Source organism: Aquarana catesbeiana, linkage group LG05 (genome assembly GCF_042186555.1).
Source record: "Aquarana catesbeiana isolate 2022-GZ linkage group LG05, ASM4218655v1, whole genome shotgun sequence".
In the NCBI taxonomy this organism is placed as follows: domain Eukaryota; kingdom Metazoa; phylum Chordata; class Amphibia; order Anura; family Ranidae; genus Aquarana; species Aquarana catesbeiana.
Window position 1 is genome coordinate 356,993,721 of NC_133328.1, and position 26,926 is coordinate 357,020,646.

At 40.3% G+C, this 26,926-nt stretch overlaps 1 protein-coding gene across 2 annotated transcripts in view; it reads right to left on the reverse strand.

Annotated features, from left to right (window-relative positions):
* Positions 1-26,926, reverse strand: part of DROSHA (drosha ribonuclease III) — a 651,577-nt gene that overhangs the window by 225,715 nt on the left and 398,936 nt on the right. The gene's annotated exons all lie outside the window — the stretch shown is intronic.

The window sequence follows — 26,926 nt, forward strand, 5'->3', positions numbered from 1 at the left end:
TTGAGCTTCTAGAGGGAATACATAAACTTGAAATTAAACATGAGGCCCATTTTAAACCTGGGAACGCGCAGAGACTGACGAAAATGCAGGAAGACTTAAAGCGGTTTCTCGATTGGAAAGTTCAAATAAACACAGGTATTTTGCCAACCATTTTTACGAACAGGGGAATAAGGGTGGGAGATTATTGGCCAGACAATTAAAGAAACAACAGGATTTACGCCATGTTCACAGTATAAAGACAGGCGATAAGCATATAGTGTACACCCAAGCAATAGCAGATGAGTTTCACCATTTTTATAGGTCTCTATATAATATAGATTCAGTTCCTGTGGGGGCGATGGAGGGTGAGCATGTAGACAGAATTCGGGAATATCTTGAAGCCTCAGAGTTGCAGGCCATTCCATCTGCGGCTCTGGAGGAAATGGAAAAAGCAATCTTGATTTAAGAGTTGGGCGGAGTGATTGTGGCTTTGCCATTGGGTAAAAAAGCATTCGATAGGGTGGGGTGGGAGTTTATGGTTGGAATTCTGAGGGAGATGGGTCTGAGAGAAGAGATGAAGGGGTGGGTGACAGCACTGTATGCAGTTCCTAGAGCAAGGGTTCAAGTCAATGGTAGATTATCAGATTATTTTGAGATATGGAATGGGACTAGGCAGGGATGCCCATTGTCCCCATTGTTATATGCTATGGTGCTGGAGACCTTTCTGCGAACGATTAGGGGAAATAGGAGGATTAAGGAGATTTGTATTGGATCAATGGAACATAAGATCTCAGCTTACGCAGATGATCTACTGTTGTACCTTTCTTCTCCTCAAGAGTATTTGATGGAACTGATGTTGGAAATAGACAGGTTTGGCCTTATATCTAATTTTAAAATAAATATTGAGAAGTCAGTGTTGATGCCGAGCCATGTTCCTTTGAGGATGATGACCACTATGCAACAATCCTTTTCTTTTGTTTGGCGCTTCAATTCTATATCCTACTTTGGGATTTATATTTCTTTAGATGCAAAGCGCCTATATGATCTAAATTATGGTCCCTTGGTGGTATCTATATTAAAAGATTTGCAGAAGTGGAGAAGTCATAGTCTGACGTGGTTCGGCAGGGTAAATGCACTTAAAATGAGTGTAATCCCTAGGCTTATTTATGTCTTGCATACAGTGCCCATAAAACTTCCACAGACATTCCTCAAACAAATACGAAGGGCTTTTATGACCTTTGTGTGGGGAGATAAACATCCCAGGTTGGCAGATTTTGAGGAGACCAAAACGATATAGCAACTTATTACGGAGCCATGGCCCTGGTTCATATTATGAATTGGTGCCATGACTCTGTTGGTAAACTTTGGGTGCCCTTGGAGAAGACATTAGTGAGTAGAAACTTGGCCGGAGCTCCCTGGAATCCGGTTTCATATAGGGGGTTATCGGAATATGTATCACCATTGACGAAAACAACATTATCCATCTGGGACAGAATGAATAGTACGGGAAAGTTTGTCCCCCCAATATCCCCCATGACACCATTGGAAGAATTCCCCTGGTTCCCCCCGGGAGAAGAGAAAGGGAGTTTAGACCATTGGGGAATGAATGGGAAGGGTAACTGTGCTAGAGTGGCCCCAGAGGATAAATTGTTACCACTGGCAGAGTTGGTTGTGATACTGGGGAAATACCAATGGCTATATTGAAATATCGTCAAATGACAGATTTGTTTAATAAGTGGAAGCATCAGATTAGGCCAGCGAACCCACTTACTACTTTTGAGGAATGGTGTGTTAATTTATCAGAACTGGGTCATATGTTGTCTTGAATGTATAAGCTGGTTCTGAGTACTCAAAATATGAAAACTCCCTATTTTATCCGAGAATGGGAAAGGTAGCTGGGTTATAATTTCACATCCGAACAAATTAAAAGGTTGATTGGGGCAACAAACAATACTTCAATAAGTTCTCATATACAGGAGATGTCTTATAAGTTCTTGACAAGATGGTATCGTACACCGGTTTAACTGGATCAGATATATCCATCGGCGGATGCTAATTGCTGGAGGGGCTGTAACCAAAGGGGTTAATTTCTTCACTTATGGTGGCATTGCCCAAGAGTAAAGTATTTTGGGAGGTGATAGCCCCTTGGATTAGGAAAATGACACTTAGACCTATAAAGCCTTCCCTATTACATTTTCTCTCTCATGGGATGCCATCATCTACTAGGTTCTAGAAGAGAAGCGTTACTCCACATTTGCTAACTGCAGCTAAAATATTGATAACCAGATTCTGGAAACAGTCCAGATGTCCCACTATAATGGATTGGAAGAGGGAGGTGGAAAAAATAATGGAAGCAGAGAGATGGATACAAATGGTTAAGGACCAACAGAACACATTTAAAGACACATGTGCTGTATTACTCCTCAGAAATAGGGGCAGATTAAACCCTATGGGGGGTAATGCTGTGTTATGGATGCGTATGGTGAGGGGAAATTGGGAAGGGGTGGTTTTTATTTATTTATTTTTTCTACCTATGGGGCAAGCAGTGTAGAGATGATTGATGTCATTAAAGGAAGAGGGGGGGTGTATTATTGTGGTCTGTGTTAATGAAAGGATCTATATAGATACTTTGTGCAATGTGTACGTGTGATACCTTTATGTTGTATGTTGAAATTTGTCTTAATTAAGAAAAAAAGTGTGTGTTAAATACAATTTAAAATTATTTCATGGTGTTAGTTAAGGTGGAACTTTAGTCAGAAAATTAGGTCCTGCTTACTTCATGCCGGCCCCTTTTGCAGGTATAGCTATGTAAAACATTAAAAATAAGTGCCTATAGCAGCCTTTATCAACCTTTTCAACACCAAGGAACCCTTGAAATAACTTTCCAGTTTCAGGGAACCCATGCTAAAAATGACTAGATCTATAACTCAGGACACATTACTTTGATGGGGAGAATGCTCCTTACACTTGAGGTCATTGGGAAGAATTACTCCCCTTACAGATAGCTAAAAAGTTTAATGGTGTCAGTGGGGAGGTTATCTCAGGGGTTCTGGAGAAACCCTAGGTGAGAAACCCTGGCCTATACTGTTTAAATTCCAGTAATACATTGCCTCGCTGTGCTCTGCACATGCTCAGTTCTCTAGTTTTCAGCACTGGGCAGAAAATGTAGAGGCTGGTCTGCTGACAGCCTAAAGATTTACTGCTGCTCAGGGGCTCTGGGCTTCAGCAAAAAGAAAGGGGAACAATGCTGGAGGCAATTTACCGCACACACTAGTTTTGGTAGCATAAATATTAATTTGGAATGTATGTTCCTTAGCAGAGAGCATTATTTTTTGTTATGGGTAAAGTTCCACTTTCAACAGGGACTATGTTGACATTGCCTTTCATTATCAGTCACAGATGAATATAAGGTGACTAATCTGCCCTCAAAGAGGGGAACACACTATAAAGCTTAAATATGAAGAAAACCTGTACTAAACTTTTAGTAGTCAAAATAAAAGGGGAGTGGGGAATAGGATCCAAGGTTTCCTTTCCTTCAATGAAGGGAAAGGAAGAAACTGTGGTTTACCTGATATAACTTTATTAGAAAAAAATATTTATCATTGAAAGGAAAGCATAAACAATAGGAAATTGCACATGGTAAAAACCGACAACGTTGTCACTTAAAAATACATGCCCATGAGCTTAGCCATATCCCAGTCATCCACACGTGTCAATCATCTCAAGTTATTAAGTGTGACTTAACATATAATGCTTACATGTGTTTAGGCGAGGTGAGTTCTGGGAAACTTTGGTAGCACAAGTCGGTATCCATATTCTGCTTAACCATGGACCTCCAGACTCCCTATATGTCTATAAAGCTGCTGCATTAAGTCTTTATAGTGTTGAAAAACGCATTGGTCATCACAGACAAATAGATGGAAATCTGGCTAGAAAGTATCCCTGCTAGTTAGTGAACAAGACAGGTTTGATTTCTGGGTGTAACACTGTCGATCATAGAGATGCGACTCTGGGACTCTGGATTCACCACCTTGTCACTGCAATTGAGGACCAATCTAATATCGTCTAAACAGGGAGTCTCTTGTCAAATGGTATATCCAGCAAGCGATCACAGTCTGAACATTTTTTGAGGCTCTGTGATTTGACTCAGCTGACTATATTTTCCTATCCAACTTATATGTGGTGCTATCTTTAATGCTTCATGGAAACATGGTGCTGAATGACTAACAGGCATATTGTGGATTTATTTGTTTCTCCTTGACTTAAGTCGCATGCTTACATCACAGCGTGCTGCATTTTTTACCATCTCTATGATTGACAGTGTTACACCCAGAGATCAAACCTGTCTTGTTCACTAATTAGCAGGGATACTTTCTAGCCAGAATTGCATTTATTTGTCTGTAATGACCAATGCTTTTTCCAACACTGTAAAGACTTAATGCAGCAGCTCTATTGGCATATAGGGAGTCTGGAGGTCCATGGTTAAGCACAATACGGATACCGACTTGTGCTACCAAGGTTTTCTGGAACTCACCTCACCTAAACACATGTAAGCAGTATATATTAAGTCACACTTAATAACTTGAGATGATTGACACGTGTGGATGACTGGGATATGGCTGAGCTCATGGGCATGCGTTTTTAAGTGACAATGTTTGTCAGTTTTTACCATGTGCAATTTCCTATTGTTTATGCTTTCCTTTCAATGATAAATATTTTTTCTACTAATTGTTCTAATAAAGTTATATCAGGTTAAACCAGTTTGTTCCTTTTCCTTCATTGATGGTAAGGACACTTGGGTCCTATTCCCACTCCCCTTTTATTTTGACTACTTCTCCTGTTTTGATAAGGAACACCACCCTATTAGGTGAGCCGGTAGCCTGTTACCTGAATTGACCAACAATACTGGTCATCAGGACCCCGCCCATTGCATTTTTTACTACGATTTGCTAAACTTTTAGTACTAGTTTATTAATAGGTTGCAATAAACATTTTTTTATATTTAATTTTTTCCCCATAAAACTGTAGAAGACTAAATATTGAAAAATGTTCAACTCTTTTTCTACTGCAAGTATGGATATTACAGAAAATATATGACTGTCATTGGGAACATATCCACTGTTGTTCCTTATAAAAGAAACAGAAAAAATGTCTATAGCACACAAATAAGCACCCTAGAAATATGAATATTTAATCTAAATCATGTAGATAACTAATAAATTATGAGACCCATATACCTTAAATTGCTCTCATATTCAAGTGTTCAGTGGACATAGCAAAACTGGATCCACATTTATAAAATGTATTACTCATTTTACTAATTGTTTTTTACCATTTCACTATGCTGACTGCCCAGGTCAAATAATGAAAATTTTTCAAGCTGTGTCGGGCCATGCATCCAGGGGTCAGTGGCTTTAAGACAAAATTTATGCCTGAAACAGCTGTCTGCCTGCACGTTGCGCTTCTTGACATTTGTATCCATACTTGTTGCGTTGATGCAAAAAAAAAAAAGTAAACCTTCCTCCAGTTCCCTTCCATTCGTAAATACAATTTTAACATACATTTGCTGTATAAGTTGTTTCAAAGGCTGCTGAAGCTGAACTTGGCAACATCAACTCCTTTTTCTAGCTGTGGCATGTAGATGTCCTAAACCGGCTTAACATGTATCTCAGTGAATGTTTTTTGGCTGTGTCAGTGCAGTATTGTGTCTATGCAGAAATGTTCCTGACTGCAACAGTATGGCACTGATTGTGTCTCTGCAGATGTGCATTTACCAGTTTATATTTACTAAAATAATTGCATTTCCATGTGTACTGTGGGAGACCAGATATAGTGAATGCAGGGTCCTGGGCTTAGAAACACTTTAATTACTTTTCTGTGGACATGTTTCTGTTTGTGTTAATCATTTCATATAGGTATTTTTTATGTGCTACTTGTGCATTTTTGAAAAGGAGGAGTGACAAAACAGGGTAACTGGTCTAGACATTCGATCATGGGTAGGTCCCGATTGGTTGTTGTAGACATAACAGTCAATTCTACAGGCTGTTCTTTGATAGGTAAAGTTATAAGTCTATGATATTCTTGTAAGTTACAGTGAACATTGCCTGTGGCAAACCACATTTGTACATTTCTCATATTTTCTGAGATGACTTGAATATTTAATTGTGACCGCTGCATGTGCTACGCTACCAAACATAATATTGTACTGTGCAGAATGCCAAATGTATCGCTTGCTTTTGAGAAACATTTTCATGAAATTTGGCTTGATTGAATATACCACTTTTAATATGATGCTGGGCCATTTTTAAACTAGCACACTAATTAAAAATAACTTTGATGAGCCTATGCGTGACAGCAGCTGCCACAATTCTATATTTATTCTCCGACAAGTATTTCACATGAACCAAGATTTCCATTTTTCCTCCTAGTATCTTTCAGAAAATGTGGAAAAAAGATATATAAAAAAAAGAGAACAATATGGATTAGACGGAAGAAGGAAAGAATTATTTGAATGCACAAAACTAGTGAACATGTGGAGCCTACTGTCTCAAGTGTCTACAAAGTATGGAATATCTAGCTGGAGGAACACTAATGATTTCACTGCAGCTGTAGCTTGAAAATTATGCTTGCAAGGCACATTATATCCGTTTGTAAAAATAAAGCCAGTATGGCAACGAAAATATGATTTTAGAGGGAAACTATCAGAACATTCAAGTGCTAAGTTATAGTTTCTATTATATGTACAGAAAAGTCTGATGGTGAAAGCCAATACAATTTCATGCTTACTTTGTTTGACTTGCAAATCCTTAGCTTACAATTAATGGATAAAGCAGCAAAATATTATAGATATGGAGCCATTTTATGACACTCTATCTTAGGCTATATCTGTGCTATAAACCAGCAGCTCTGGATGCACAGCTGGCCACTGAGGCATAAACAATAATTTCTATGGCTCTGCCCACAATCCTAAAACTACAGATAAACCCTTACTGGATTTGTAGCAACATGTTCACACCTTCTGCATTAAGATGATATTTCTGTTTTACAGTACTCTGGTGGAGGGATTTGTGTTAATTTTGTCGCCCCCCCCCCCCTCACTGACTGCCTTCATTTGGTTGATTAAGAAACCTTTTTATAAAGATTAACTAAAAACTTGACGTTGCAGCACCACATTCCTATGCAAAAAAAAAAGACAGTCTGCCGAATGGTAAAAAACATGTCTAAAGCTGTTGTCAGATGGGGGATTCTGCCATGAAAACTTGACTGTTCCTATGTCCTATGGACTCCATCACTAGCTGAGGCAGCTAGAGGTTATTTCCATCACTAGTGATCACGATACAGAAGTGTTAGGGCCAGCAACGGAGCAACATTTTGCTGTCTCAGCTTCAGAGGGAGTGATTCCATAAAGGTAGACAGACAACCTTTTTAGCAATCCTGCCGCTGTTGCTTTCTCGCAGAATCGCCCATCTGAAATCAGCTCAACTGTCCAACAACCACATCTGATTAAGAGTTTTAGATGCTGCAGTGTTGGTACTTTAAGTTTGGATGTAGTTAATGTCTGAACATAAAGTAGTTATCAGGTTCGTTTTTAAAGACTACATAATGTGCGGGGGAGATTAGAGCACTAGCGGCCATTGTTAATGTGGGCAGAGCCAGAAGGGATGGAGGGGAGATTGCTGGGCCGGAGATTTGAGAAATCTGGTAATGACCCAGGAACAGAACTGAAATTCTAGCAATTTCTCAAGCAGATCAAGGATGAGTTTGAGTGGCATTGTGTCTCATAGAGAAGGGGGGACATTCCCTGCAAGAGTGGGTGAAATCAGGGGAGGGGGGCATGAAGGTATGCAGTGAGAACAGGGGGAAAGCAGCTCGCTCAAGCTTGGTGAGAAAGGGGGTACAAGCACAGTAGTGAAAGGGGGGGGGGGGGGTGTTGGTGTTTCATTTGTGGTAGTGATGAGGATGTAGGACGAAATTTGGGCTAAATTTTCATATACTTTGTTTTAATACTGTGCATTAAAATAGCACATTGTTTTAATGATTATATTGTGTTACAAGGAAAGGTCAACCAATGCTTTTGGTACTACTACATGATACTAACTACAAGCAGCACAAAAATCCACTCTTACAGCATTAGGAGTGAAATTTTGGCAGAGTAGCAAACGGACAGCCCCTGTCATCTCAGCACAAACAGGCAGATTGCACAGGGTCTGGCTCTCTACTCTCCTTACCAGCCTCAATGGTGTCAATGAGGTCCTCCTGGTCTCTGTAAAGACTTTCTCAATTTCCTGCCACTCAGGTTGAGGGATCTGGTCAACACAGCCTCATCTACAGCTCTCTACAGGGAATGGCTACAAGTAGCGTGTACCACACTAGGTTGCTGGAAGGCTAGGCACCCTGTCTGCATTATAAACCACAAAAAGGGCAGTCTTTGCTGCAATCAAACAGAATATGCACTGCGCCCGCATGACTGAACAGTATAGCTTTGTAAAGGCTGCAAAAGAACCAGGGATACCAGTGCATTGATAGGGAGTGGAACACCCTGAGCAGCAGTGCATTGGCAGGGAGTGAATCTGTGTGACACAGCACTTGGTGCTATAAATATATTTAATGTGCAAATACCAAAATGCATACTAAAAAGAGTGTTATCAGTGCTGAATCAATGGCTTACACCTAATAAAGGAACCAAAAACGTAAACTGATCAGCCATAACATTAAGACCCATGACAGGTTAAGTCAATACATTATCTCATTACAATGGCATCTGAAAGTTGGTGGCATATACTAGTCAACAAGTAAACATGTTGTCCCTGAAGTTGAAAGCAGAAAAAAATGGGCATCGCTGTCTGTTATATGTGAGGCTGTGAAGCTGCAAACCAGTCAGGGTGCCCATGCTGACCCGTGTCTACAGCCAAAAGCATCTACAATGGGCATGTGAGCATCAGACCTGGAAGAAAGTGGTCTGGTCTGAGAAATCACATTTTACACCATGTGGATGGTTTTGGGAAATCTTGGGTCCCACTATTCATGTAGATGTTACTTTGACACGTGCCACCTACCTAAACATTGTTGGCGACCACGTACTTCATGGAAACTGTATTCCAGGATGGCAGTGGCCTCTTTCTGCAGGATAATGCCCTCTGCCACACTGCAAAAATGGTTCAAGTTGAGGAACACAACAAGGAGTCTAAGGTGTTCTCCAGATCCCAATCCATCAAGCATCTTTGGGATAAGCTGAAATAGCAAGTCTGATCCATGGAGGTCCTGACTTGCAACCTACAGAATTTAAAGGATCTGCTACTGATGGGCTCGGTGCCAGATGCCACAGCATACCTTCAAGGGTCTAGTGGCGCCCATGCCTTAATGGGTCAGGGCTGTTTTGTCAGCAAAAGGGGGACCTACTCAATATTAGGTGGGTGGTCATAAAGTTATGGTGGTCAGTCTATCACTAGCACTATAAATAAAACTAATATACAAACGAAAAGTAGTAATCATACTTAACACCACTTTGGCCTCATTCACACAGGTGTACTACAGCGTACACCAATGCGAGGGATGTGTTTGCACGCACAGGGATGCAGAGGTGTTCTGTGCATCCACATGCAGGCAGTCCCATTCATGTCGATTGGGATGTAGTGGCTGCATGGACAGACGCTTCTCCCAATTTGACAGCAAGTGCATGGTTCAGTACACAGACAGTGTGTGTTTGGGGTTGTGCACCACCACGGCTGTCAATTTGGGAACAGCATCTGTGTCCATGTGGCCACAATGTCCCAGCCGCCATGAATAGGACTGCCTGCACAGGGATACATGAAACACCTGTGCATCCCTCATCCCTGCGTTGTCAAACATGGCCCTTGTATGGCTGTACGCTGTAATATACTCACATGTGAAGGAGGCCTTAAAAATAGTGCAAACAGAATTTAACCATGTGGAAACACAATGCATATAATGTGCAAACAAGTGTTTACAAATCCAAATATACACGTCTCCCCTCCACACAGTGGGAAATTTCACAAAAGGGAAGAAAAAAAAAGTTAATGAAAGGAAAAGTCCAAAGCACTAAATCTTTTTGGACCAAGATTGTGAATAATTCTAAAGCATGAAGATGTTCTCATGTTCCTTGCACAGGTAATATTCAGGTCTACCACCACAGCTATCCCAATGAAAAACACACTCAGGGAGCCAAGCAGGTAAATGAATCTAGTAGTCCAACAACACAAGTGATTAATCCTGGTCTTCCCCATCACAGATTCTGGAAAACTTATATCCTCATACTGTTTATTAAAAAGTAGGGAACAACTAAAAACACTCACAGGAAATAGTACTATCTCCCAGCACTAAGGACCTGCTGACATCTAAGCGACGCATCTGCATCATGTTTTTTTTTTTTTTTAACTTTTTTTGGTGCATTTTTGAGCACCACCATTTATTTCTCTTGCTTCAATAACACGCTAGAGAAGCTCATATACCAAGTTTGGCATGCAGCCAAGCGCGTTTTGCGATAGATGTGTTTTTGTGCATTTTAATGAACGACTGCTACCTACATATGAGATGCTATTAATAAAGCTCAGATGTGAATGGGGCCTAAGGTTTTAATAGTTCAGACATGTTCAGGAGAAGCACACCAGTCACTCCACTGCTGCTGTGTAGCTCCTCCACTTTCTGCCTAATTAAGTCACTCTGCCTTGGCGGGGAGTGGAGTGGTCTGTGCGGTGATGCATTGGTGGAGAGTGACATGGTGTGGGCAGGGATACATTGGATAGGAGATAAGCAGTCTGGGCAGGTGTAGGATCAGGTATTTAGAAGATCAAGCATTTAGGTAGGGTAAGTTAGTGGCATTTGGCAGGTTGTGATGACCAAGAACAGGAGAAGGAGAACAGGCACATTCGAATGGCATGTGTTGTGTTATCGAATGTACCTGGAATTTTTTCATGGATGTTAGCACAAATGTTCATTTGAAAAATGAATAGTGTATAGCCAGCTTCAAGTATAACTAAAGGCAAAACTTTTTTTTTTTTTCGTTTTGGATAGAGTGGAGAGGGATTAGAACACTTGTCAGTTTTTACTGCTGTCTGTGCCTCTGTTAGTGAGAATCCCCCTATTTGTCCTGTTTACCATTATCAGTGAAAGTAAAAGAAAATCCCAAATTTTGGGTTACCAAAAAAGTAAGAGAGGGGAAATCTTCCAATGAGAACACTAGTTCTGGTAACCTGGGAGCCCCAAGGGATGCCCTCAGTTTGCAGGGATTTCATCTCACTTCCTGTTTGGCTATGGGACAGGAAGTGAAGGTAAATCTCCTCAATTGGACACGGATGGCAGGATTTTTTTTTTTTACAGGGGTTATACACCCCCCCCCCTTACTCTATTCAAAATGGAAAAAGAAAAAGTTTTGCCTTTTGTTCTACTTTAACTACTTACCGACCAGACGCTGTCGTTATATGGCGGCAGGTTGGCTCTCCTGCGCGAATCGCCATAGCTGTACGGCGGCTGCTTTAAGGTCTAGGGTGTGTCAGGGAAGTAGAGAGCGATCTGCTGTTCCTAGTGATCAGGAACAGCGATTTCTCGATACTCCGTCAGTACACTGCCCCCACAGTTAGAAACACCTCCCTATGGCACACTTAACCCCTTGATCGCCCCCCAGTGTTAACCCCTTCCCTACCAGTGACATTTATACAGTAATCAGTGGCTATTTTTAGCTCTGATAGCTGTATAAGTGTCAATGGTCCCAAAAAAGTGTCAAAAGTGTACTTTCTGTCCCCCGCAATGTCACAGTTCTGCTAAAAATCACTGATCACGCCATTACTAGTAAAAAAAAAAAAAAAAAAAAGAATTTAGAATCAAAATGCCATAAATATATCCCCTATTTTGTAGACACTATAACTTTTGCGTAAAACCAATCAATATACACTGATTTTTTTTTACCAAAAATATGTAAAAGAATACATATTGGCCTAAACAGATGAAAATTTTTTTTTTTTTTTAAATTTGGAATATTTATTATAGTAAAAAGTAAAAGATACTAGGGTTTTTTTTTTTTTAAATTGTCTTTCTTTTTTGTTTATAGCGCAAAAAATAAAAACCGCAGGTGTGATAAAAACCCACCAAAAGAAAGCTTTATTTGTGGGAAAAAAAGGACGTCAATTTTGTTTGGATACAGCGTTGCACGACCGCGCAATTGTCAGTTAAAGCGACGCAGTGCTGTATCACAAAAAATAGCCTGGTCATTAAGGGGGCAAATCTTCCGGTCCTTAAGTGGTTAAAGGGCTAATGAAGCCTTTTTTTTAAATAACAAACATGTTAAACTTACCTGTCTTGTGCAATGGTTTTGCAGAGAGCAGCCCGGATCCTCCTCTTCTCAGGTCCAACGCTCCTGGCCCCTCCCTCCTGCGCCTAAGCAGGCACGCTCCTAAGCCTCATCTCTGTCTGTCCATTCACACACACAGCCGCTGCTTGGCCCCATCCCTCCGCCTCCTAATTGGCTCACTGGCTGTAATTGACAGCAGTGGGAGCCAATGGCTGCCAAAAGTCAATCAGGAGTGCAAGTCCACGGAGAGGCAAGGCTCTCGTTGACATCACTCAATCGAGAGGGGGCTCAGGTAAGTATTAGGGGCGACTGCTGCATACAGGTTTTCTACCTTCATGCATGAAGGTAAAAAACCTTGTGCTTTTGCAACCACTTTAAGGCATTATTCTCAATGGGCAAGTGAATAGCAATTGGTAGTCAGAGACAATATGGCACCTCTTGAATGCCTGTTTTAACCCTACAATGCAGTGCCCTGTAAATGGGGAGGTTGTAATGCAAGGCATCATAGTCAAGGCATGTGTACACCCCTGTCAATTTTCTTTGCGGTTTAAGAGGGTGCGGTAAAAGAACAACTCAACCACATGTTTTTTATTGTCCCGGAACCGCAAGTGTTAATGAGCCCTAACTTAACTTCTATATTACTAAGAATATACAGTATACACACACTCAATCAAAATTTGGAAATCTGTTGGCCGTTTAAATAATGCATACCAAAGTGACAATGTATATTTCTTAGTGGACTTTGCATACACATCTTCAGTGGCTGTTCAAGCCTCCCACAGCTGTTTCAACATTGTTTTATTTCTAAGGATTAGTTCTTATCAGAAGTGGGGGATCTTGCAAATAATAATGAATGTAAGGATGGAATAAACCAGCTCAGCTGTCCTGAGACTCTCATCCTTCTAGTGCCAGGCACAGCTCTTATCAGATGCTGCTAATCTGCACATATCTTTACCTTTGATTTACTTTATGTTATTACATGAGTTTTGGCTTTTAAATAAAAGCTGTAAAATGTTTCTACTGTTATTCTGTAATATTTGCATACTGTGCATATTAGGAATTCATTTTAGACTGCATATTGAGTTTGTTGAACAACAGCTTAGAGAGCGGGGGTGAACTTGTCATGACAAATCAAATGCTCTGCAGTGTAAAAAAGCTGCAAGTTCTTGACTCTTTGTATCACTAGAGAAATAACCAGAGCATTTTTGGAAATCCAGACAACACTAATTCAGTTTACAAACACATATACAAATATCTTAAAGGAGTACATGCATGTATAAGTGAATGCACATTGTATGCTTTTAATTACAAAGAAGAAATGGACATATGGCTGGTACACATGAGCCCAATATCGGTTCAACAGAAACCAGCCAACATTCCATTTAGCCCATTTGTACACCTCCCAAGCTCCTCATCTCAAAATACTAACCAATCTCTTTGTTCCTCCCAAGACTTCCAGTGTTCTCCCTTGTCACCTTCCCCCATATTTCCAGAGTCTCCCCCATTTTCTAACACTCCCTACCCTAATCTGTCGTACTATCTCTTACTAAGTCCACCTTTATTTATATATTAAAGGTACTTAAATAGCTTTACATATATATTGTACATTCACATCAGTCCCTGCCCTAAAGGAGCTTACAATCAAAGGTCCCTAATTCACATTCATAGGGCCAATTTAGACTAGAGCCAGTTAACCTACCAGAATGTCTTTGGAGTGTGGGAGGAAACCTACCCAGGCACAGGGAGAATATGCAAACAGGCAGGTAGTGTCGTGCTTGGGCTTCGAACCAACGAACCTAATACTGCCAGGCGTAAATGCTAACCACTTAGCCACTGTGCCACCTGTTTTAGACCCAACTGAGACAGGGGCTCTTGGAGGGGACTACAGGGTTGCCTCTTGCCTAATGACTATGGGCCCTGGCTTTTGAGAGGGCTCTATTCTTTGGGAGGTGTGTGCTTGGGGGACTTGGGGGGTTTTGCTTTGGATTTATGGCCCATGTCTCTCCAAAACACAGACACTGAGAACCTAGGACCTGGATACAGATTTTGGGCCTCTGTGCCCAAACCAGCAATGACTGCTTCACCCCCCCCCCCGACTCAGAATAGATCTTAATATAATCTGCTCAAAACAAACTGATGCTGGGGTCTTCTGCTATAATCTGTGTATTAAGGTGTCTTTCTCTCATGGTAAAATTCCCCTTTGTGCGCCCCCTGGGTGTGAATTCCCATTGTTAATTGAGTCACCTATTGTTTGTCTGTCTGCTAGTCCACTTCACCTTCTTATCAAACTATTGTGGGGTGTTACATGTTTATGTTTAATTAGATTACGGTTTATGTTGGCTGTTCATTAGATGTACTGCTATTCCTGTTTACAGTTTGGATTGTTTAGGATGGTATATATTCCCAGGGGAACCTGGGAAGAGGAAGATCAGGGTCCAAAGAAGATAAGTATAACATTTTTTTTAGTAAAAAAAAAAAACTAAAAAAAATAAAAAATAAAATTGTAAAGAAAAAACTATTTTAGTAAAAAAAACAAAAAAACAAAAAAAACCCAACGCTTTACAAACATTTTAATTTGAATTGAAGGCTTATATTAATGGCAGTTCCCAGGAAACTTGTACTGACCAAATGAACCATCAGTGCATTGACAAAAAAAATTGTGCATGCCTGGTTTTATGTGAGTAGCATTCTTTCATTTTAAATGGACTGCCTTAATGTAATGCATGTTAACATACTGCATACAGACAGTCCTCAGGTTACAAACAAGATAGGTTCTTTAGATTTGTTCTTAAGAGAACTTTCACACTGGGGCGTTGGCAGTAAAGTGTCGCTTTATCGTCGTTTTATTGGTGCTTTTCGGCCGCTAGAGGGGTGCCTTTAACCCCCGCTAGCAGCCGAAAAAGGGTTAAAAGCGCCGCTGCAGTGGCGCTGCCCATTGATTTCAACGGGCAGGGGCGCTTTAGGAGCGGTGTATACACCGCTCCTAAAGTGCCTCAAAGATTCTGCCTGCAGGACTTTTTTTGATGTTCTGCCAGTGCAGTGTAAAAAGCCCTTGGCTGTCATATTGGAGCGATAGGAGAGGCGCTGATTTTAGCGCTATAGTGCCTATAAATCGCCTCGGTGTGAAAGGGATCTTAATTGAATTTGTATGTGAGTTGGAATAAGTACATTTTTTAATTGTAACTCAAGACACAAAAAATACTTTTACGTTCTTTTTGATAGCATAGGGAAGGGTTAACACCTCTGTAATGTTTTATTTGCTGTCTGTTCTGGGGTTCAATATGGCTGCATTCCTCTGTAAGGGCTAATAACTGACCCTTCTAGGCAGTGTTTTAGTTACTATAGCAGTGACGAGTGCCAGGCAGGACATTATTTTCTAAGGACGCCGTGGGACCATCTTAGTGGTAAAGAGACCATTAGCTTTGCTGCCTGCTGTCATGGTTACCAAAACACCCCCAGTCTGGGGCATCAAAGATCGGCAGTCTGCATCTAAGGTCACTTTTATGTTTCATGTTTGAAGAGGAGAGTCTTTGTTTACAGAATATAGCCGTGGTCTTTACAGAAAACCAGGAGGGGCTAAATTATTTAAGGAGCATAGCTTAGAACACACAAAAAGGAGATAATTAGCAGACAATGGAAATTTCAATAAATTGAAACAAACAGATGCCAAGAATCTTTTCTAGGATGCAAGAAAATTTGTTCTGTGTAGCGTCCAAGCAGACATAACAAATAAGAATTACACACAGCATACAGAACAAGAATAGTGCCCCTGTGCGTCTCATCATACAGGAGACCTTCAATAATTCTGTCCCACGGCAAGGCAATGCTAAACAGAGCAGTGAGACAGATTGTGGAACATTTTGTTATTAGTTGTATACAAGGTTACAGCCCGAGTCATAAAATCCTCCTTCGACTTCATGTAGCACTTACAACAGAATGAGACCTAACCCTGACAACTTCTTAGGACTCATGGACACGGATGTATACATTTACTCAGGATTTTGCTTGCAGCAGAGTGGCAGCAAGATCCTGTTGCATTAAAAGTAGTCTGTATTGCATCTCAACTCATACGGACACCCATGAGCTGAGATGAGTGCTATGCTGCACCGCCACCTACACATTGTTGATGTTTACATCGGGCCCTGAATGAGTCATTCACTAGGCAGTGGAGCAGAATGGCCTGGTCATTCTGTGTCGCTGCTGCCTCATGAATGATTCATTCAGGGCCTGATGTAAATATCAATAATGTGTAGGTAGCAGAGGCAGGGGCACAGAATAAGGCCCCTTTCACACTGGGGCTGTAGGGGGCATCGGCGGTAAAACAGCGATATTTTTAGCGCTGTTTTACCGCGGTATTCGGCCGCTAGCGGTGCGGTTTTAACCCCCCGCTGGCGGCCGAAAAAGGGTTAAATCCACTCGTATAGCGTGGCTATAGCCGCGGTATTGCCGCGCTGTCCCATTGATTTCAATGGGCAGGAGCAGTTTAGGAGCGGTGAATACACCGCTCCTTCACCGCTCCAAAGATGCGGCTGACAGGAGATTTTTTCTTCTCCTGCCAGCGCACCACTTCAGTGTGAAAGTCCTCGGGCTTTCACACTGAACAAACAGCGGAGGCTGTTTTGGGGCGGTTTGCAGGTGGTATTTTTAGCGCAATAACGCCTGCAAACCGCCCCAGTGTGAAAGGGGCCTTACTGAAGGCCAGGGTCATTCTGCACCTGCCATGCCTACACATGGTTTATGTTTACATCTCCTCCCTGGCCCTGAGTTCACTAGACAGAGGCGGCTGTACATACAAGCAGCACATTTTCATGTTACGCTTATAAACTCTTGCAAAGATGTCAAAATGGAACCGCAGACACAGATTTTTCTTGTTTTGGTTTATGCAGCCAAATGGTACAGACTAATACACATTGTATTTTACACAAATGTGAATGACCCCTTAACTGTGCATCTGTTTAGAGTGAATATCTGTAATATAAAGTAATTCATGTATAGAAGAACCTGTAATAGTTGGCTGCCCAAGAATCTAGGTGCAGGGGTTTCCAATACGCAGAAAAAAAAAATTGGTCTGGGCAGGAAGGGGGTTTAAGTGCCCAGTAGGCAAGTGGTTAAAAACGCCTGTAAACGAAGTGCGGCTAAACACAAGTTACTGCATTTACGTGTTTACAAGCTGTTACAGGCATTTGGTGTTTCAAATGCCTCTGAACATCTGCCTGAACGCATTTTTTTGCTTTCCAAAAAAATGCTTCTAAACGCAACTGCCTAGAAACTACTATAAACGATCTTGTGTACATGTACTGATAAGATAACAGAAGGAGAGTTCAGGGGCAGCTGAAAAAACACCTAACTGCTCCTAAACGTTCGTTTACCAGCAGCAGTGTACATGAAGCCTAACAGACCACAGGTGATATAAATTGCTATAGCACAAAACCTATGAGGTTAATTAGGATCATGATTAACATTTATTTTTTCCATTAGCCCTTTAACTTAAAAGCCTCACTCCTAACAAACAATGGTTAGTTCCCAAAAGCATTATGAAGGAATGACATTTAGAAATCTACATAACCTAACCTCATGTTAACTATCCTATAGTGGTTGCTTCTATTTGCACTGTTATACAATCTTGTGCCTCCTTACTGAACAACAATTGTTATTTCTACCTTGGTATACCACATTTATCACTGGTGTCATACTTCAGATTTCAAGAACGCACGTCTCACTTTCCCATTTATTTTGTCCTTTACTGGAGCTACTTGCAAAAAATGTACGTAGCTAGCCATACACGTGTGGCAGGGAACAGGTTAATTTGATTAGCACTTAGCCTTGTGTGAGACAGCAGATGGAATCTGGTGTATGCTCCCTCACGTGTCTAACATTTTCTAGGCTTGACAAGATAAATGTATTTCATCTCTCAAAGTTGGAAATGAAAAATTACTTTTCTGCCTTAATGCACTGGTTTTAAAAATATTAGAGATTAAAAGCATTTGGCATTTTACAATGTGTTGGCAGTTGTTGGCAATAATTGCAGACCCTAAGGAAATATATGGGAGCCCAGGCATTAAACTGGCAGCATAATTAATGGTCCCTATAGCAAATAGGATTCATAATTCTAATTACAGTGAATTTTCATAGTAATGTACAAGCAAAAAGAACAGTAGCATTGTAGTATTGATAACACAGTTTTGCACTTAAATCTAAAAGTAATTCACTGCTTTAAACAGTAGAGGTAAGTCACTAAGTGCTACTATACTTGGGTGGGTAAGGTACGGCAACATTCATCTAAAATGAACCAATGTGCAATGTATATTAGTAGAATCCAATGACTCGGGTCCCTAAAACAGGCAAATTGAAGAAAAAGCACTCTATATTATGATACAAGGAACAATGGGCTCAAATCATCAAAGACTATCTCATGCCATAATTGAATCACGTGCCACATTTTTTTTTCCAGTTATCTCATACGATGCTGAAAATGTCAATTCACTTTCACCTTATGAGGTATTAACCTCAAAAAGCAAAAACACGTGGTAAATACCTAAAAAAAAACTCACATAAAAAGTCAATTCACTAAAGGATATAAAAAAATAGTTAACTAAGTAGTGGACCTTTTTGGATCAGTTTCGCAACAGTAATGCATAGGGGCCTAAATATGGAAAAACACAGAATCATCAGGGCTGTTTTACTTAAAAGTATAACTAAAGGCAAAACTTTTTTTTTGTTTTGGATAGTGTGGAGACGGATTAGACCCCGGTCGGTTTTATATCGCTGTCTAGAGAGATTTACCCTCTTTATTTGTCCTGTTTACTGTTATTGAAAGTGCAAGTAAAAGAAAATCCCAAACTTTCCCCAGAAAAGTAATAGAGGGAAATCTTCCAATGGGGACACTGGTTCTGGTGACCTAGGGGTCCCCCAAGGGATTCTTTGAAATTTGTAGGAATTTCCTCTCACTGTCTTTTTTATTGGTGGAAGAAGAGTATTTATATGAGTGTGCTTTTTGACACTTTCATTCAATAATTGATATTTATAAAGATATTTAGTATTTACCTCATTTAACTTAGACCCTTTCACACTGAGGGCGTTTTGCAGGCGCTATAGCGTTAAAAATAGCGCCTGCAATCTGCCCTCAAACAGCTGCAGCATTGTTTCCAGTGTGAAAGCCCGAGGGCTTCCACACCGGAGTGCTGCGCTGGCAGGACGTCAGGAAAAGTCCTGTCAGCAGCTTTTTTGGAGCGGTGTGTTTACCGCTCCTCCACCGCTGCTCCCCATTGAAATCAATGGGGCAGTGCTGGGATACCGGCGGCAAAACGCTGCTATTGCGGCGCATTGCGGGCGGTTTTAAATGCGCCGCTAATCCGACGCTAAAACGCCGCTAAAAATACCGGTGTTTTACCACCGACACTATGGGCAGCTCCGTGTGAAAGGGCTCTTAGTTGTTTTTGACATGCAAAGTGTGTCCTGAGAAAGCAGTCACTTTTTTTCCCTTTGCATTAATACATATGCTGCAGGGACAGCACTAACTTAAAGTGTTGGCATATTCAATGGTTTCAATCATTTTACCTCTTTATTAGCAATAAAACTGACAGGGGTTCTAATCCTTTTCCACTGTATCCATCCCACTAGATATCACATGAGATAAAATACTGCAAGGTTTCATGAAATAAAATACCTCACATTTTTTTGAAATAAAGTTATGCTTTATTTTAGTAGCTTTTTATTTGAATTGCAAAAAAAAAAAAAAAAGAGAAACGCTATGAGCTATGTTACCTCAGGTTTTAAAGAAGAAATAACTCTTAGTGAATTGAGTCCAGTGTCGTGCAATACATTTAACATTATTTGTAGAAAGACGGGATCTATTATTAGGAATGCTTGAGACACAAACATTCTCCATATAGCCAAATGCATTGCTTTGCTTATGAAACCTTGTTCATACCAGAACTGAAATGTTAAAGCCAACTCCAGGTTTTATTGCTTGTTGGCATTGGAATAAGAAGTAATAGAAACTCTTTCTCTCACTGGAAACACAGATTGTAACACAACACCTATCATCAGTAAAATGGGGAAAGGTTGGAACTTCTGTAAGGCTATCATTATTATTGTCTGTGTTTTCCTGTCCCAGCGACAACAGCTTTCACATGTACAGAAAGTGAAGTAAAATTTCCCAAGTGGCTATGGACAGCAATCAAAAGTTGACAGAAGCATTTATTCTTCCCTAGTCTAAATGAAAAAAATTAATTAGGCTGGAGGTGGGCTGTAACGTGTGTTGGGTCATATTGTTATTTGATCATACTGGAAACTCACACTGAAGTTAACAGGCCATAAACACAACATATAAAATGTGTGTTTCAAACACTGCAATACCATGAATGAGTCTGAACAGACTTGACTGAAAACAATGGCTGTTATCCATGCTAATGTATTTTTTCCCGGGCTAAAAAAATGAAGTAAATGGATGAAAGGCATACTGGATAACAGATTCCAGAATCTTTTTTTCTGTTCAGAAAATGTTCTGGCCATCACAGTGCAGAAACTATATATATATATATATATATATATATATATATATATTAGATTGTAAGCTCTTCTGAGCAGGGCCCTCTTAATCCTATTGTATTGTATTATAACTGTATTGTCTCCCTTTTATATTGTAAAGCGCTGCGTAAACTGTTGGCGCTATATAAATCCTGAATAATAATAATAATAATAATAATATATATATATATAATTGTAGTATGGCATCTGAACACAAAGGGGCTGATTTACTAAAACTTGAGAGTGCAAAGTCTGGTGCAGCTGTGCATGGTAGCCAATCAGCTTCTAACTTCAGCTTAATTAGAGCTTTGACAAAAAAAAACTGGAGGCTGATTAGTTTCTTTGCACAGCTGCACCAGATGTTGCATGCTCTAGTTTTAGTAAAACAACCCCAAAGTCTTTTTATCCTTTTTACCTTTAAAGCAAATACATTACTATATAGTAGTTTAGTATTTTAGTAATTTAGAGTAAATAAAATAATTGGATTTTTGTACTCAACATAAAATCCATTGTTTGAAGTTCACTGAGGGATTTAGAGACAATTGGGCTATGCTTCCCCCTACAGAAGGATTGGGACACTAGCAAACAAAGGTGATCAGCTTGGTATAAAATGTTTCAACCCCAGCATGCCCCAGTTTTCTAGATAAGCAACTCTTGGTGCAAGATCATATACACAGAAGGGGTGGGACCTTTGTTCTTAAAATAACTCCAAGAATGGTTATCATGGTGATTGCAAAAATCTCTCCTGTTCATTGAGGGACACAGGATTCACAGACAACTGGGAATTCCAAAAGCAGTCTAACTGAGGAATGGGCTTCAGTAACAAAATACTAATAGACACATAACAAAAGAACAGAATCGGGGATAGTCTGCAGCTTCAAGAGCTGCCTGAAGAACCTTATGCCCAATGCTGGCATCAGATGAGGCTAAATATCCAGGGAGGAACTGTACCACTATTGAGGCATTTCAAACACAGGCTCTATCTTTAAAACAAAAATTTACAGATAAGGGGTATGATGCGGCTACCCTTGAAACAGAAATACAATACGCTACACAAATAGACAGGAGATCATTATTGACCCCTAAGAGTCATTCCCCCAATGATACCTTCAAATACTCCATGCTGACCTCTTTCTCATCTCAACATAAAGACATTAAAACTATCATGGAACGTCACTGGGGGATATTAAGTAACGACCATATATTGGGTGGCATTCTACCTGAAAGGCCGAAAGTCATTTACAGGGGGGCCCCTTCATTACAAGGTAGAATTGCTCCTAATATTATCGATCCTCCTAAACGTCATACCTTCTTTCATGATTTAGTAGGATATTTCCCATGTAAAAAATGTACTGTGTGCCACTATAACATTAGTGGCAGACATAAAACATTGGAGTTCAGGTCCAATGTAACCAATAAAATATATCCGATCAAGAGGTTCTGTACCTGTGCAACCAAAAATGTGGTTTACCTATGTGGGCCGTACCACTAGGGCTTTTTCCACACGGGTCGGTGAACATGTGGCTAAGATCTTAGGTTGGGACACTAAACACACTGTCCCTAGACACTACCGACGGCATCACAACCGAGACCCTTCTGGATCACAATTTCTCATTATAGACCGATACGTCCCCCCCATGGCGAGGAGGGGTGACAACTCGGGGTGTATCCCAACTAGAAACGTATTGGATATACGAAATCCAGTCCCATACACCACTGGGGCTTAACGTCGAATGGGATATTAATGCTTTTATTAATCAATCATAGACTACTGTAATCTCTTTTCGTTCCCTTGTATACCATTGCAAAACAATTTCCTCTTTTTTCCCCTATTGAGAAATGTTTATATCAGATTAAGTCATGTAGTAGTGATCACTGTATCCCTACTTTACTTAGATTGAGATAAGTATTGGCCATACATATTGTTATTCTGTTGTGTGACCTTTGATCCCCATGTGAAACTGTGGCTCCGTGATTTTTCCGTTTTTATTTTCATCTCCATCACACCACTTAGATTGTGTGATTATAACATTTTCAATTTATACTTACCTTCATGGTTTTATTTTTTATTATGATTTTCTTTATTTTTTATTATTGAATATAAATAAACTGTCGTCCCCCCCCGTAATTAGACTCATTACGTGCTGCTGATGTGGGACACTTGTACTTCCTCCTTTTGCGTTCCACTATTCAGCCAGAACGAGGTCTGACACATGGCGCCATGACGTTATTACGACTCAGAGTGGTCCCAGCCCTATGTTGACGGCGGTGAATGTACAGGCAGGAGACGCACGCGACTCGTTGCTATAGCGACGCACGCATCTGCGCTCCACTATTACCACCATAGCGAGGCGTGCAAGTTACCCGGAAGTGGCGCGTTATTCAAATCATTAAGGATTGGAGCCACATTATAGCAAGGGGGTCACCTATTATATATAAGGGGCAGTGTATGGAGTGGTGTAGCACCCCAGATGATGTCCGGTAGGACGAAACGCGTCGGGACCGTCTGCTGACACCACTACACTGCCAAATTTTACCTATTTTCAGCGCTGTATTTTATCTTCACAAATGTGAGTGTTTTATCTTCAATAAATACGCTTCATAGCTTTTTTACACAGTATCACGCTATGTGCTCTCATGTTTTCTCCTTATATGCTGTGGATACTTGATTGGATTTGTCCTCACCATACGTACTCTCTACAAGTACCTTGGCTATCCCTATTCCATCTCCAGAGATCTACAGCTATACAAGCATACAAGCTTAACTGGCACAGTGGGTGTATACCCATCTGTGTCCAATCGTTCTGGTAAGCCCCCCACTTTTACTTACGGTGGTGGATCTGCTATCAACACTTGAATATCATGTTATTTACACTTCTGGGTGTTTAACATTTATACATCTTACCGGATAATTCATGGACTTATTTATGCATAACTATTTGTGTAAAATTGTATATCCTTGGATAATTAACATATATACACCTTTTTGGACATTGTATGGATTCACCTATGTATATTAGTTTGTGCTAGAGGTGCACATCCTAACGGATGTTTCTGAGATTCAATTATCAACCCTTATGTCACTATTTTTAGACTATTATTTTTATATACACCCAAAAATCCAACTTATATATACCTAGAGATATATTTACATTGTATATCAGATATCAATGTTTGTTACCACTTTCTTAGCGCTGCACTTTTCTTCTCACAATGTATTTTTCACAGGTTTAGATCACTTGTTAGTGCTAGCTGCTTATTTCTCTTTCTGATAGCGCAATATTTATATATATATATATATATATATATATATATATATATATATATATATATATATATATATATATATTTTCTACAAGGCTAAATATCCACCTGGTAGAATTTGGAAAATGTGTGAACAGGGGACCAGATGGCAGCAGTGAAGTCTGAGAAAATTTCCTGAAGCCAAAATGTCTAAGAAGCACTCACAGATCTAGTATGGTGTGCCTTAGAATGAAATAGTGAAACCCAGTCCTTAAGATCATAAGCCTACATGATATGTCTATGTCACTGAGAATTGGTGACTTGACATGAGATGCCCTGTACAAATCCCCAATCAAAGAACAGCAGACTAGAATTATCTGGTAGTTTGCGTTAAAACTGGCCATAGACTGATCAAAATGTGTCCAGTTCAGCAGAGACCAGAGAAATGTTGATCAGTGTGTGGCCATCCCTGCATGACAGAAGTGGAGTTTTTCCCAGAGCAGCAAGAAGAAGAGGGATTTATTCACCCTCCATGGTGGGCAAAACCTTCAGGGGTCTTCAGAGATTGGTCTCGCATCTGGTGGGACCATATCTGTGGACCTTAACCCGGAATCCAGAGTCTGGATATGGTGCCCCAAGGCACTGCTAAAAAGTCCACCAACCTGGAAGCTGCATAAAAAGACACAGTGTCTATAGTGCAGCCGAGTGATTAAGAAACTACCTTGAAAGGAATAATCTTGAAAGAAATCATCCAGAAAGCATGCAAACAAAAGACATGTCCATAAAAGCAGGTAAACATCTATCATAAGAGAGAAGTGGTTTGTCACCTATGGAAACAGCAAACACCTAAGGCTAGCTGAAAGTGAGAGGGGTAGGATGAATGTCCCTGCCTTCTTTGGAAGTGTCCAATCACCTGAAGGTAGCTGCATATAACCCACTCATAATAATTTTAAGAAGTCTGTGTCCTGTAATGTAATGTCAGGAAACAAGGTTTTGAAAAAGATCTGCAATTGCTCATCAATGGAATCCCTAAAAGAAACAACATCTTCTACAGGTATTTCTAGTGCTTTATTAAAGCTGAAGTTCAGGTATGCATTTTATTGAATAGCTACATTGGTCCGGTATGCATATCTCATACCTAAGCAGTCCCTGTGGAAGCTGCAAATCACTGTAGTAATGCTGCTACTACAGTAATAGCAACAGGCGTCTAGGTCCAGTGCAAATCGGCTGCCTTTCTGCATAGGATACAATTTTTTTTAGTGAATACAAGGTAATCTCTGACTGAATGAGGTAGAGATCATTATGTCACTGCCCTGCCTCCCCACCTCGTCCAATCAGATAATTCCTAGTTGTCACTGAAAAAATTGCAAGGAGTTCTGTGATTTTGCAGTCATGCCGAGTAAGCAGTCCCTCTGTAGTTACTATGTGCAAGAGCAGCTGTTTGCCCAGTACCCGGCAGACTGTTGCTATTACTGCAGTAGCGGTGACTACTACAATGCTTTAAAGCTTTTAAAGCTAAAGGCTTGCTTGGGTATGTGATAGCATACTTACTTTGGTTCAAGCTGGACCAATGTACCTATGTATTAAAATTCAAATCTAAACTTCAGTTTTAAGATGGAATATTTGTGGGTCCACAGTAGGAATAAATGATGAAGAAACTCCTGCGCTGTCAGAAATACCTATGCTAAGGGGCACTGCTGAAACACCTAAATGGCTGATCCAAACAGACAAAAGTGGTATGAATAAAGTGAGTGGTGATTGCGCTGTGATAAAAAGGGGAAGGGGGGAAGAGGAAGGGGAAGGGGCTAGCACAAATGTATAGAGAGGTGAGTGAAAAAATAAAAAAATGTATTTAAAAAAGTATAATAAGCATGAGGGCTAGTATCATACTAGCACATGAAAAATATTGTAAATACTGAAACAAAAGAAAGTTCTCAGTGCAAAAGGGCTAGTATCATACTAGCACATATGTGGTAACTCAGCAAATACTTATTGGTGACTCCAAGTAAATAAATAAATGGTGAACAATCCCACCACCTAGTAGTACAAAGTGCTCAAACAATGAGTCATCAGTTCCAAAAAGGCAAAATGAAAAAATTATACAAAATATAACAGTATAATGAAATGTAATAAAGTGCGGTCACATGGGCACTAAATCCGAATAGACTGAGGAAACAAAATTGCCTAAAACGTATAAAAAGCTATAAAATGAGTGACAAATACAGTGTGGGTACAAAAAAAATATGTATATATATTGAACCAAATAAAAATATATAAATCAAAAACAGTCCATGTGCATGAGGGCTAGTATCATACTAGCACATAAAAAATATTGTAAATACTGAAACGAAAAAAAAAAAGGAATCTCAGTGCAAAAGGGCTAGTATCATACTAGCACATATTTGGTAACTCAGCAAATTCTTATTAGTGACTCCAAGTAAATAAATAAATGGTGAACAGCCCCACCACCTTGTAGTACAAAGTGCTCAAACAATGAGTCATCAGTTCCAAAAAGGCAAGTCCACAAGCCACAGGAAAGGGAAAAAAGTCTTCAGTGGGGACACCTCTGTGCTCGCAAGCAGCTCACCTTACTGCTGCAAGACAACAGCTTGTAATCCAATAACAAATCACCAGCAGGCAAGGGTCCCATCCAGTAGTTCAGGCGATTCGGGTGGTGGGTGTGCAGGATGGTATATAAAAAACATAAGCAGACAGTATATAGTATAACTCCGTGGCGGCCAGACTGGAAAAAGGGACACACACAGAAGGGGGATGCACTCACTTTTGTAAAATGAGTGTGGCGTCAATCCAACGAACGCTGAGTTAGTATACCTCAAAAAGGTGTCTTCAAACTGTCCCCATTTCCTCAAT